Source organism: Taudactylus pleione, unplaced genomic scaffold (genome assembly GCF_031769625.1).
Source record: "Taudactylus pleione unplaced genomic scaffold, aTauple2 ptg000265l, whole genome shotgun sequence".
Classification (NCBI taxonomy): Eukaryota; Metazoa; Chordata; class Amphibia; order Anura; family Myobatrachidae; genus Taudactylus; species Taudactylus pleione.
The window spans coordinates 6,201,398-6,215,796 of record NW_028284667.1 but is presented as its reverse complement, the minus strand read 5'-3'; positions in this window follow the sequence as shown (position 1 = coordinate 6,215,796).

The window sequence follows — 14,399 nt, the reverse complement described above, 5'->3', positions numbered from 1 at the left end:
AAAAAAAAAAAATTAAATAAATAAATAATAATAATAAATAAATAAATAAAAATTAAGGCAAAGCGGGGGAGCCATAAGAGGTCTAACACAGTGTCGGCAACTAAGGTGCCGGATGCATCGGGAGATTAGGTTCACTGCGCGAATATGGCTATCCTTAAGGGTTTAAGTTCTAAATTTAGGGAGCAGATCAAGAAGAGTACATTTGTGCATATGTTTGCGGTTGCGGATTACGCAAGTAGGTCTTTGGATCGGACTTAGTCAGCTGGGGTAGTTGCGGAGGCGACATGTCGTTCTTACCAGAATTCGGTGGCGCGTGTATATGTTTTTGCGGCACGCCCCTTAAATCCAGGCCTGGGGAGTATTATGAATGTGCTAAAATACATGCACATGGTACACGGCTTAAACTAGTCAGCTAAAGGTACTGCTTGGCGGCAATACGACGCATTTAGGACACAGCAGGAGGGGGTGGCAGTATTTTAATTCGGTTTCAAGGACGTCGAGGTTTGGCTTGCAGTCAATCAACTGCCTAACGCGCCTGCAGATTCCTCGGCTGGTCTGAAGCAGCCTTTTCTGATCCGCCCTGGATCTGCGGGCATCAGTTGCGTGCCGTGCTGCGCGTGTAATAACACGCAGCATCATGAGGGGCAGGCTGTGGATATTGGCATATCTGCATGCTCTGCGGGAGTGGTCACCCAGCCAAGATGTGCAGGGGGTCTGCGGCGCAGGAACAGGTTGAGGAGAATAGGGCAACGAGCATCGCGGAGGTGTTCAATGAAGCGCCGTTTCTGAGTAATTTGGGGGTTTTGAGGAGTTGGTTGGGTCGTTATCCCCTTGGGGAGGAAGCAGCCTTTTTTGGGGGGGGCAAGGTTTTGGCGTGGGTTGGTGTTTACCTTTGACATGGGCGATATCTGGGTTTTCTAGGAAGATTCTGAAATCAGCGCATGTCCATCTGGAAGTCGTTAGGTGTACGGTGGAGGCGGAAGCCAGGTTAGGGCGGCCACCTTTTTGCATCCCCCCCCTTTTCTGAAAGTTTAGGTGCACCGCCTTTAAGGCGGCACCGTAGAGGGAACCGAGTAGATTTGGGTTGATACAGCATCTCTCTTGCCCAGATAGAAGGGTTGGACTCCCACGCATGATGCCCATCAGATTGTCGTGTCGTTTGCCAATCTGTTTATAAAAAAAAAAAAACGCCCTGGAGATAGTACAAGGTTTCGGGGGGAGGGCTCTACTAGCTAAGGCGGATATAGAATCCGCTTTACGGCTGTTGCCCATTCACCCCGAGTCCTTTAGATGTGTGGGAATTAAAGTAGTAGAGCTCTATTACGTAGACTGATGTCTGTCGATGGGCTGTTTCATTTCGTGTACTTTTCGAGGGTTTAGTTACTTTTTTGCTTGCCGGCCTTGTTCGTCGTTAGTAAGGTCTACTTATGCGCATATATTACTTGGATGTAGAACCCGATACCTCGATAGGGTTATGCCACTTGTCTATGGAGAGGGCGTGGCATTTCGGGGGAGTTGCTAGAAGCGTTCATTTCGGTAAAGAAGGTTTAGTTAATGTAGTTGCAATCGCTATTGGGTCCCCTCGGTTTCGCGTTTAGAGTCATACCTAGGAGTTGTTTTTTTTTTTTCAGCAGATGGCTAGGAGGAACCTCAGCGGGGGTTAGGAAGCCTCATAACCTCATTCTGCATCTCTTTGGAGCTGAGTGAGGTTCTGCGTTTTTGGTTGGTTGTTTATGTGCGAATTCAATGGCGTAAAGATATGGCCTCCGGCATCTGTAGCCAATTCGAACTTCAACTATTTACAGATGTGTCCGGTTCCTTAAGTTTTGGTGCATTTTGTAAGGGTGTGGTGAATGGAGCCCGGGCCGGTTACTTATGGGTTTCAGGGCCTAAACAAGAACATCCTTCTTTTAGAGAGTGTTCCCAATGGTAGGTAGCTGTAGGAGAGCAAGATTTGCAATAGGCGAATTCCCTTTTGGATAACTTAAGCGTGGTGTAGGTCGGTGCTAATCAGGGACGGACTTAGATCCGGCCTTATGGTTGTTGATGTATTTTACACTGCTAAGTGGGTAAGGAATATTGAATTTAGGGCATGGCAGGTTTCAGGCGCTGCAAACGGTATGGCGGACGCCTAAAATCTTTTTCAGTGGGACGGGTTCATTTTATCGTGCCTCCTGTTTAAATGGTTTAACCTTCCCTTTCCATGCCCGGCATTTCATTGGGCTGGCATCAAGGACCTCACACTGAAGTCATTGACGCCTAGTACATTAAAGACCTACACGGCGGTTTGGTACGATGGGCAGGGTCTTAGCTTCCAAGAGCGGGTGAGGTAGGTCGATTGATGATTATATAGCAGAGTTTGTCTGGGGCATGCCACGAAAGGGGTCATTCCAAGGCGGTTTGTCTTCAGCATTATCAAGTATCTCTAAATTTTTCCAGGCACGCCGTGGGCGGATCTGGCCAATTACATTATACTAAGCATGGGCAAGCTAGTTGCTGCTAATAAGCTTTATGCGCTAGCAGGTTTAAAGTTTAATAAGGTGGTTATTAAGCAGGTATTGATCTTATGCTAATTACATAGGTTTAAGACAAATTAGCTGGCCAGGGGGCGTTGCATTTCTATTCAGGCGCTTGCATATCTCGTGAATTTGTCCAGTTGCTCAGGCAGGGTGCTTTAATAATGTTCGCCCTCCAGGTGGCGGGCACTGGTTTATCCTTGCTAATCTAACCCCCTTTGTCCAGGTGGCAGTTTATGAGGGTGTTTCAGAATTATCTTATTGCTTTAGGTATAGCTACGGAGCTTTGCAGGACTCATTAATTTAGTTAGGGGCAGCAGCTTGCGCAGCGGGGGCAGGTGTTTCAGTCGACTTATTAAAAACAGTTAGGGTGGTGAGGTCGTATTTAAAGAAGGATAAGTTGCACTAGGTAGTTGCGCTCCTTGCGAGTTTGTTGGGAAACCTAGGGGCCTTATGCCTACTGCCGCTAGGGATTCTGAAAGGATTTTCAGCTTTTGCCCTCAAAGAGGTTTTGCTGTTTTTCATCTTCAGATGGGTCACCCAACTATTTTGTTTCCCTTTCCTTGGGGTTAAATTGTTGTTGTTATTATTACATACCAATTTCTGTCTGTATTAAATTCCAATATCTGTCTGTATAAATGCCAATTTATGTCTACGTGAACTCTCGGACAGGTTTGTCCGGGAATGCTAATTGTCGGGTGTGGGTAAATTCCTATTTTTTACTGGGCTAGCCAGCACCCCTTGGATTTGCAGGTCCAATTTTTTGTTGTGAGTGGGTAAGTTGCAATTGTTAGGATTACGAGAAATGCATTGGAAGCGCCTGCTAGATGCCCAATGGGCAGCAGACGAGACGTTTGGGGCCCCACTTGGGAGGCAATGATTTGGGCGCATGCATGGGTATTGAGCGGATATGGTCATTGCACACTTGTCATTTAGCGTTGGCGGACGCGTCATGCAATACCCAAGTTTTTTACGTTACAGGGCGGAGAGCTTTCATAGACCCAATGGGGCTAAACTCCTGGGCGCGGGGCTAGTGTGGTTGATCAGGGACCTCTGCAGTTTCCCTTTATTTTCAGGAAGGTCACAGTTTGGTGGCGGGCCTGGTTCTGCGAACCGGGCTTTGGCGGGAAGCAGTGCTCACGGGCGGCCTATTATTAGCGCAGGAGTGCCTGTGGTAGCATCTTTCCTTTGAGAGCGGCCAGTTTGTCACCGCCTAAAAGGGGGACATGGTCTTTGTTCCAAGGGAGGGGCCAATGCTGTGCCAATTAGGGGAGGATGGTACTGCCCAGGTCAGTCTGCGCAGGGCGGGGATCCGCCCCTATTATTTAGTATTGGTATCCATCGGGCTGTGGCCTTGGAGCACTGCTTTCTTCTTGCCACCTATTCTAAAATTTCAATTTGATCAATAAATTCTGGCTGTGACCTCTTTTAATTCCATACATGTGTCAGTGTGTTTATTCCTAGGTTTAGGATTAAGTTAAATTAACAAAAGGGAATAATAAAACAAATGGGTGACTTAATGCATCCGAATACTTGAATAAGTTTGAGGATAGATAAGCACCCTGTTTGATATGTAATTTTGTTAGGTAAGTTAAGGGTTAAAAGCTGGAGGGGGGTGCGGTTAGTTATTGGTCATTTGAGGAGTATAAGCCTATGGTAGGATTTCTGGGAGGGCTTAGAGGTCCCATATAAATAGTCTGGGGAAGGGAGCCATCTTCCTCTTTCCAGTTTATTCAACCCCACCCACCCACCCGTTTAAGCTGGTTTCTATCATCCTTATTTTTGTTGGATCGTGCTTTTGTCTGTGATTTCTCCCAACAGGTAGAGGTGCAGCCTGGCGGGAAGCAGTGCTCACGGGCGGCCTATTATTAGCGCAGGAGTGCCTGTGGTAGCATCTTTCCTTTGAGAGCGGCCAGTTTGTCACCGCCTAAAGGGGGGACATGGTCTTTGTTCCAAGGGAGGGGCCAATGCTGTGCCAATTAGGGGAGGATGGTACTGCCCAGGTCAGTCTGCGCAGGGCGGGGATCCGCCCCTATTATTTAGTATTGGTATCCATCGGGCTGTGGCCTTGGAGCACTGCTTTCTTCTTGCCACCTATTCTAAAATTTCAATTTGATCAATAAATTCTGGCTGTGACCTCTTTTAATTCCATACATGTGTCAGTGTGTTTATTCCTAGGTTTAGGATTAAGTTAAATTAACAAAAGGGAATAATAAAACAAATGGGTGACTTATGTACAAAATGTATAATAATAAAGCACACAATGGTCATCCAGTCTATATATACCATATTATGGCACTCTGCATATGATAGTTGACCCCCTTATTAAAACTGCATTAGGTCTAGAAAGGTCAAATACATGCCATTGTGACAAAAAAGGTTATTACTACTGGGATGACTTTAGTTTTGGATACTCTTTTATTGTATTTGCAGCTACATACTTAGTTTTCATGAAAACATTGAATCTGTTAACCCAACCAATAAATTTGATTGGCAAGTGGTCGAATCCCGATGTAGTGTCTTTACAAAAAAAAACAAGCATCCATGTTCCCGCTCTACCAGGTAACTCTAATTGAGTAACAATGTATAATTCGAGTGCACAGTCTGGAACCTGACATTAGAAAAGGGGTTGGGCTCCTCAGCTAACAGGGCCCACCAGGGAGTTCCACTGTAAACCCTGTGCAGGGGCGTCAGGAGCTGCGCCGGCCCAGGGAAGAGGGGGTGGCCTAATTGTAGAAGACGAGGGCACGCCCCCTTATGCTAAGGGTACTGTGAGCCCCTCAGCCCGGCGCAAAGCCAGGGGGAGGCGCTGGGCCCCTCGAGCAATCCCGGGCCCAGGTAATTTGTAGCCGCCCCCCCCCCTCAGAACCTGTAATGTAAATATACACAAAAAAGTAATCCCTCACCAATATCAGTATATATTTATAACTGTTACAATTCTTATCTCATATAATATGTCTTATCTTAGGGATATGATCATAAATCTCTTATCTGATATGTATGAGGCGCTACCCACTGCTACACTGAGACCATAAGCACCAACACAAGAAAAAGAAAGTATTTTTGTAGGTGCACTAAAGACCTAACTGGAAATTAAAATTATTCATCTTTAGAGTTATGCTTTAAAAAGATATATATATATATTTCCCAACAGTGAAATATTAAAATATAGTAAGTGATAAAGAAAATAGAATTTGTGTATTAAAATGTTACAGAGCTTGTGGCTGCTGTCTGTTTTCTCTGTTATTATCTTATAATAAATGCTTAATAGACCTCAATAACTGGTATATTTTATGTCATTAAGATCATATATATCTTACCTGGATGTAGTCAGCATCCTGGCATGCGGGATGCCGACAGGTCGGTATCCCTGCACCAGTATCTCGACTGCCGGCATCCCGAAGGTAAGTATAGGGGTGTTAGAGGGAGCTTAGGGTTATGTAGTATGGTTAGAGTTAGGCATTAGGGGGAGGGATAGGCACCGGGTAGGGAGTATTAGGATTAGGGTGCGGGGAGGGGTAGGTTAGGTTTAGGCACTAGGGGGGAGGTTAGGTTTATGCACCGGTGAGGGGGGGTTAGGTTTAGGGTGCGGGGAGGGGGAGGTTAGGCTTAGACTCTGGGGGGGAGGTTAGGGCTAGGCACTGGGGAGTGTGGGTTAGGGTTAGAGTAAGGGTTAGTTTAGGGTTAGAAAAATACTTACGTTATTGGTGTCGGGATTCTGGCTGTCGGCATGCCGCTGTCGGTATTCTGACCAGTGGCATCCCGACAACCGGGGTTTTATACCCAACCCATCTTACCATTGCTATTTCATAATAAAGGAAAGTAATTTTAATTGTAGTATCCTTGTTTCTTGTGTCTTTCCTGCTTATTTCAATAATTGAAATGTAGTATTTTCAAACAGATGAGGACGTGGTGGGAGAAGACCACATTTGAGAACTATATAAAACAGAAGATTAGCCCTAGGAGCTGGAGACCCAAGGTCTTTCCCTGGTTTGAACTTGCCACAGAACATTTAAAGGTGGAGTGGGAAGATGTGTTGAAAAAGTGTTCTCAAGATCTTATGTTAGTATTAATTAAACATGACAATTTATTGTTGGATCAATATACAAAAACGATTGAACAACTGATCAATACATTAAAAATACATTAGCAGGAAGTCAAGTTTCAAAAAACATTTAAAATTTCTAAAAAAGAATTTGCAAAAAAAAAATAATAATAATTTGCAGAGTGTGAATTAGGAATAACTGAACGCAAGAGAAATAAATTTGCCCTTGATAAAAGGGATTATTCTCTTAACCAGGTCTTTAGATGGAATTCCAAAGGCTGGGGAAGTAATGAGAAAACCCGTACAGGGATATACTTCCACAGATCAGGAATAATCAGGAACAGAAGAGTCAGATCATTCTTCCCAACTGAGAGACAACTTGCCCTCCCATTCCTCAATGGATTTTTTTTTACATTTATCCCAATGTCCCCCCACTGGATCAAGGACCTCCAAGTGGAAGGTCAGGAGGGGGAGAAACACCCGAAATTGGGACAAATGGGACATGTAGGAAACTCCCAAGTACCAGAGACATACACAGAGGAGAAAATAGGATCCATTGAGGATGGAGAGGACAAGTTGAGGACTGTGAATTTAACCAATAAAGACTTGAGTGATATGCATATTAATGTTCTGAGTAAGGCCCTCATTCAGAGCCGTACGCTCTGAGCAGAGCGCACGCTCTGAATGAGGGCCGCCCTCCATGAAAATGGAGCGTCCTCCTGGACGCTCGTATAGCTGTGGGTCACCACCCACAGCCTATACGAGCGTGCATTGTGATGGCCGCGATGGTCGTGACCATCGCGACCATCGAAACTGCGAGCCGGAGCCTGCGGTTGAGGTTTTCAACCGCAAGCTCCGGAGTGATTTTGGCTCTATCAGAGCCAAAATCACTCCCACTGACATCACAGTGGGAACGCCCCCGTCAGGGAGGCACGCCCACCAAAGGGGGCGTGCTGTCAATCAACATCGACAGCACGCCCCCTTTGATCAGACACAACGAGCGAAGGACTTTCCTTCGCTCGTCGCGTCTGGCGCATGCACACGACGGAGCTCCCTCCGTCGTGCGCATGCTCAGTGCATAACATCGACCCACTTGCGAGCGGACAGCCGCTCGCGAGTGGGTCTGAATCAGGCCCTAAGTGTTTATCATTCTCCGCTGATACTCAATTTGTCCGCTTCAGATGGGAAAAGGAACTCAAGTTATTTGGGAAAATGCTTTTCACTAAATCCTACTCTGCTAATCCACCAACTATAAATGGTCAGTTGCAATCAGACATGGACTGTAGTATTAACTTTTCCACTAACACATTTTCTGTTGAAGAGATTGAAGCCATATCCATTCTGCAGAATTTGGCTGATGAAACAGACACTCCGCAATCCCTATCCAGACCTTTTTTCCACAGATGAACATATGTCCTGTGGTAGGCACATTCATAGATAAAAGGCCAAATGTAATAGGTAGTCAGTTTTATTAACAGTACAAACTTGCACTTTCTCGCACTTTTAAAAAGTGCGAGTTTGTACTGAAACTCGCAAATTCAATAGCCTGCAAAATTTTCAGCTCGAGACTACTGCATTTGCGAGTTTAGGCGAGTTTCTCCCTATGTAAACTGACACCTTTAAATGCGACTAGCATTAAAAGGTGCGAGTTTTACAGAAGCCATCACAGATCAGTGAGATCCATGATGGCTTCTGTTTGTGTTTAAAAAAAATATGACGTGCACCCCCTCCCCAATAGCATAACCAGCCCCAGGCTTTATAAAGCTTGTCCTGGTTCTAAAAATACAGGGGCCAAAATGTGTAGTGTGGGCCCTGCATATTAAGAACCAGCACAGGGCCTTGTTGAGCTGGTCCTGGTTCTGGAAAATCAGGGGACAAAACGAGTAGGGGTCCCCTGAAAAATCCCAAACCAACACCGAACTCTTGCTAGCGGGTGGATAATACTACAGCCAGGGAAAATTTTCACCGGTTTCCCCAGCCAAAGCATTACCCCTGACCGCTAGTCAGCCCAAGTCAGGGATCCTTGGGGAGTTGGGGACCCCCCCAATAAAGGGGTCCCCCTCTCCAGGGCACCCCAGGCCTAAACTGATAGCCCGGGGCTATCCCCGGCAGCCTAGGGTGGTGGGTGCCGGGTTGATAGTGTTAGTGTTTTGTGTAAAATAAAGGGTTAAATATTGTCTTTAGTTGTAGAACCACAAGTACCAGCAAGCCTCCCCCGCATGCTGGTATTTGAAGAACCACAAATACCAGCATGCGGGGCATTACGGGCCCGCTGGCACTTGTAGTTCCACAACTAAAGAAATACGTAAAAAAACAAACACACACCGTGAAAGTAAAAGTTTAATAAAACATACCTGTACACTCACACTCACACATACTCACCTAGTATCCGAAGTAATCCATAGGGGTACCTGAAATAAAAATCCATACTCACCTCTCCTATGCGTAGATCGCGTCCTCTTGTCCAAATAGGCTTTCCAGAGGTTAAAACAACAAAACGAGAGTACCCGATTCCAAGCCGGACTGAGCAAAGGTATGTGTTTCCACCAGGGCCGGACTGGGACTAAAAATAGGCCCTGGCATTTAAAGCACACAGGCCTACCTCGCGTCAGCACTTGGCTCCTGGCATAGACTCCTCCCCTTACTATCCTGACTCCTCCCACGTCTTAGTCTATGCCAGTGGTTCTCAAACTCGGTCCTCAGGACCCCACACAGGTCACGTTTTCCAAGTCACCCAGCACGTGCACAGGTGTAGTCATTACTCACTGACAAATTTTGAAAGATCCACAGGTGAAGCCAATTATTACACCTGTGATTGTGAGGAGACCTGCAAAACATGCACTGTGTGGGGTCCTGAGGACCGAGTTTGAGAACCTGTGGTGTATGCCACAGGTTCTCAAACTCAGGGCCTGATTCAGAGCCGCTCGTAAGCGGCCGCTCGTTCGCTCCGAGCGATGTTCGCACATCTGCGCATGCATATGGGTCGTAATGCGCATGCGCCAACCAGTCATTGTGGTCGGAAATCAAGCGCTCGCAAAATAGCGAGTGCCTGCTAATTTGAGTGACAGGATGAGGCGTTTGTGGGTGGTAACAGGGGAAGGTGCTTGAAAACGGGGAATGGAGATCCGAGCGCAGGCGTGCCAAATGGTCAAAACGGGCGTTTTAAGGGTGTGCATAATTAACAAAGCAGCATCATCGACCACGTCACTTGGTTGTTTCTTAGCCTGAACTGTTCGCATGATTGCGGTAGGAAAATCAAATCACAAGCACTGCGAGCAGTTCAGACGCCTTTCGATGTACTCGATTAATCAAATAAATAGCGGAGATGACGTAGGATGCGAGCGGCCAGGGGGCGTATTTACAAAATAGCGAGTGCATGTTTCGTTCGCTCGCTCAGACATAGAGGCGTCAACAGACCGCAAAGAGCGAACGCTCAATTTAAATAGCCGGACCCTTTTTCTGAACAAGCGAGCGCAAATAGCGTCCGGCTCTGAATCAGGCCCTCTGTACACAAAGTACTGTGCCAGCAACAGACAGTCATACGCAGTTTGGCAAAAGGAAAGCAGTCAGCGTCTGGCTGCCTGGATAAGTAACAACTTGGTGTGGGGCCGACGTGAAGCGGCAAGCGGGGTATGCATTGCAGGACGGTGCTGTGCTGGAGAGGTGACGTCCCCATGCTCCGCTACGCCGGCCTCATGCTACATCCTGCCATTAAGTTATGCCCAGCTCTGGCTGTCCTCGGCTCGGCTCCTCCTCCCGGGTGAAGTCTTGCCTGTGCAAACTGAGCCACAGTCAGGCGCAGATTAGAGTTAGACTTCACAGTGTTTGGGCAGACGGAATAATTTTTCTGTGTATTTTTTTTATTTTAATTTTCTTAAAATTCGTGCCATGGCCAGCGCTGATCAGGAGCCGCCTGGCCTCGTCACATGTTTACTAGAGATGGAGTAGGAGAGAGGCCCTCCTCATTTCCTCACAGCTCAGCCTCTCATTGACAGCTGCTGCCTTAGACTGACTCCTGGGCTTGGCATAAAACTAGTCCCTTCTTCTTCCAGCTACCCAGGCCACACCGCCAGGGAAAGGCCGTCACTTCTAACAGACACAGCAGCAGTCGGAGTTAGAAAAGCTTCTCAGGAAGCTGCTTTGTGAGCATGCAGTGGTGCAGAAATTGTACAGCAGCAGGTCAGTGCTCCCATCCCAGTGTCTTCCCCCTCTCCAGCCCAGTGTCCCGCATCATTACTGACCCCCCCATCCTAGTGTATCCCATCCTGCCAGCCCAGTGTCTCCCCCATCCCTCCCCAACCAGCCCACTGCACCTATCTCACTGCCCCCACCTAGAAGCCCCAGCCAGTCCAGTCACAGTGATCACCCTCATTCATCCCAGTGTTCCCCCCTCCCACCCCTATCTCACTGTCTCCTTCCTATCCTGCCTTCTGCCACCCATCATAAGATGTCACCCCTATCCAGCCCAGTGTCCCGCCCAATCTCACTGACTTCTCATCGCTGTGCCTCCCCCCTTTCCTCACCAATCAGCCCAATCCTCCCATCTAACTGCCCCAGCAAGAATCCCAAGCCAGTCTGATCCCAGTGTCCTCCCCTCATTCAGCCCATGTACACCATTCTCTAGCCTAGTGTTTCTCCCTCCCACCCCTTTCTCACTGCCCCATTAGCAATGCCTCCCATCCAGCCCAGTGTCTCCCACCATATCACTGATCCCCATCCCAATGTCTCCCTCCTTTACCTCCCCAACCAGCCAACTGCCCCATCTAACTGCACCTCAGCAAGAACCTCCCAGCCAATCCAACTGCAGTGTCCCCCCTCATCCCTACCAGTGTACCCCCTTCTCCCACAAACGCCTCATCCTGTCACTCAAATTAGCAGGCACTCGCTATTTTGCGAGCGCTCGATTTCCGACCGCACTGACTGGTTTGCGCATGCGCATTACGACCCATACGTGCGAACATCGCTCGGAGCGAACGAGCGGCCGCTTACGATTGGCTCTGAATCAGGCCCAGAGTGGGAATGGGCTGCCTCGGTCTCGCCAGAGAACAGCGGCATCCTCTCTCGCGATTTCAGTTCCTCCATGGGTGGGCCACATTACAACAATTGGTCCACAGTCCCTCAAAACAAAAACAAGAAGTAACTCTTCATAGTGTAAATCACTTAAATGAAAAACACACACAATTCCTATAGCAGAGTGTTCAGGATAATAGACTGCTTTGTACCATAAACGGTCTAAACATAGACAGAGGGTGATGTCTGGGAGAGGCAGAGTATAACAGGAGAGAGGGTGAGAGAGGATGAGAGGGTGACAGGAGAGAGAGTGACAGTGTTTGACAGTAAAAAGGGTGACAGATGATGACAGGAGAGGTTACAGGGGATGACAGGAGAGAGGGTGACATGAGAGAGAGATGACCGAGGGGGTGACAGGGGATGACAGGAGAGAGGGTTACAGAGATGGTGACAGGGGATGACAGGAGAGAGGGTGACAGGAGATCACAGGACAGAGGGTGAGAGAGAGGGTGACGGGATGACAGGAGAGAGGGTGACAGGAGATCACAGGACAGAGGGTGAGAGAGAGGGTGACGGGATGACAGGAGAGAAGGTGACAGGAGATCACAGGACAGAGGGTGAGAGAGAGGGTGACGGGATGACAGGAGAGAGGGTGACAGGAGATCACAGGACTGAGGGTGAGAGAGAGGGTGACAGAGGATGACAGTAGAGAGGGCGACAGGAGATGACAGGAGAGAGGGTGAGAGAGAGAGAGATGACAGAGAGGGTGACAGAGGATGACAGGAGAGAGGGTGAGAGAGAGATGACAGAGAGGGTGACAGAGGATGACAGGAGAGAGGGTGAGAGAGAGAGATGACAGAGAGGGTGAGAGAGAGAGATGACAGAGAGGGTGACAGAGGATGACAGGAGAGAGGGTGAGAGAGAGAGAGATGACAGAGAGGGTGACAGAGGATGACAGTAGAGAGGGTGACAGGAGAGAGGGTGAGAGAGAGAGATGACAGACAGCGTGACAGAGGATGACAGTAGAGAGGGTGACAGAGGATGACAGGAGAGAGGGTGAGAGAGAGAGATGATAGAGAGGGTGACAGGAGATGACAGGAGAGAGGGTGAGAGAGAGATGATAGAGAGGGTGACAGAGGATGACAGTAGAGAGGGTGACAGGAGAGAGGGTGACAGGAGAGAGGGTGACAAGAGATGACAGGAGAGAGGGTGAGAGAGAGAGAGAGATGACAGAGAGGGTGACAGAGGATGACAGTAGAGAGGGTGACAGGAGATGACAGGAGAGAGGGTGAGAGAGAGATGACAGAGAGGGTGACAGAGGATGACAGTAGAGAGGGTGACAGGAGAGAGGGTGACAAGAGATGACAGGAGAGAGGGTGAGAGAGAGAGAGATGACAGAGAGGGTGACAGTAGAGAGGGTGACAGGAGAGAGGGTGAGAGAGAGAGATGACAGAGAGCGTGACAGAGGATGACAGTAGAGAGGGTGACAGAGGATGACAGGAGAGAGGGTGAGAGAGAGAGATGACAGAGAGGGTGACAGGAGATGACAGGAGAGAGGGCGAGAGAGAGATGACAGAGAGGGTGACAGGAGATGACAGGAGAGAGGGTGAGAGAGATGACAGAAAGGATGACAGAGGATGACAGTAGAGAAGGTGACAGGAGAGAGGGTGACAGGAGATGACAGGAGAGAGGGTGACAGGAGATGACAGGAGAGAGGGTGAGAGAGAGATGACAGAGAGGGTGACAGAGGATGACAGGAGAGAGGGTGAGAGAGAGAGATGACAGAGAGGGTGACAGAGGATGACAGGAGAGAGGGTGACAGGAGATGACAGGAGAGAGGGTGAGAGAGAGATGACAGAGAGGGTAACAGAGGATGACAGGAGAGAGGGTGACAGAGAGGGTGACAGGGGATGACAGTAGAGGGGGTGACAGGAGAGAGGGTGAGAGAGAGATGACAGAGAGGGTAACAGAGGATGACAGGAGAGAGGGTGACAGAGAGGGTGACAGGGGATGACAGTAGAGGGGGTGACAGGAGAGAGGGTGACTGGAAAGAGGGTGACAGGAGAGAGAGAGGTGACAGGATGACAAGAGAGAGAGATGACAGGGTGACAGGATGTCAGGAGAGAGGGTGACAGAGGATGACAGGAGAGAGGGTGATAGAGGATGACAGTAGAGAGGGTAACAAGAGAGAGATGACAGAGAGGGTGACAGGAGAGAGAGGTGACAGAGGATGACGGGAGAGAGAGGTGAGAGGAGAGAGAGGTGAGAGGAGAGAGGATGACAGGAGAGAGGGTGAGAGGAGAGAGGTGACAGGAGAGAGGATGACAGGAGAGAGGATGACAGGGTGACAGGATGACAGGAGAGAGGGTGATAGAGGATGACAGTAGAGATGACAGAGAGGGTGATAGGAGAGAGAGGTGACAGAGGATGACGGGATGACAAGAGAGAGATGACAGAGAGGGTGATAGAGGATGACAGGAGAGAGGGTGACAGGATAGAGGGTGACAGGAGAGAGGATGACAGGAGAGAGGGTGACAGAGGATGACAGGAGAGAGGATGACAGGAGAGAGGGTGACAGGAGAGAGGGTGACAGGAGAGAGGGTGACAGAGGATGACAGTAGAGAGGATGACAGGAGAGAGGGTGACAGGAGAGAGGGTGAAAGGAGAGAGAGGTGAGAGGAGAGAGAGGTGAGAGGAGAGAGAGGTGACAGGAGAGAGGATGACAGTAGAGAGGATGACAGGAGAGAGGGTGACAGGAGAGAGGGTGAAAGGAGAGAGGGTGACAGAGGATGACAGTAGAGAGGATGACAGGAGAGAGGGTGACAGGA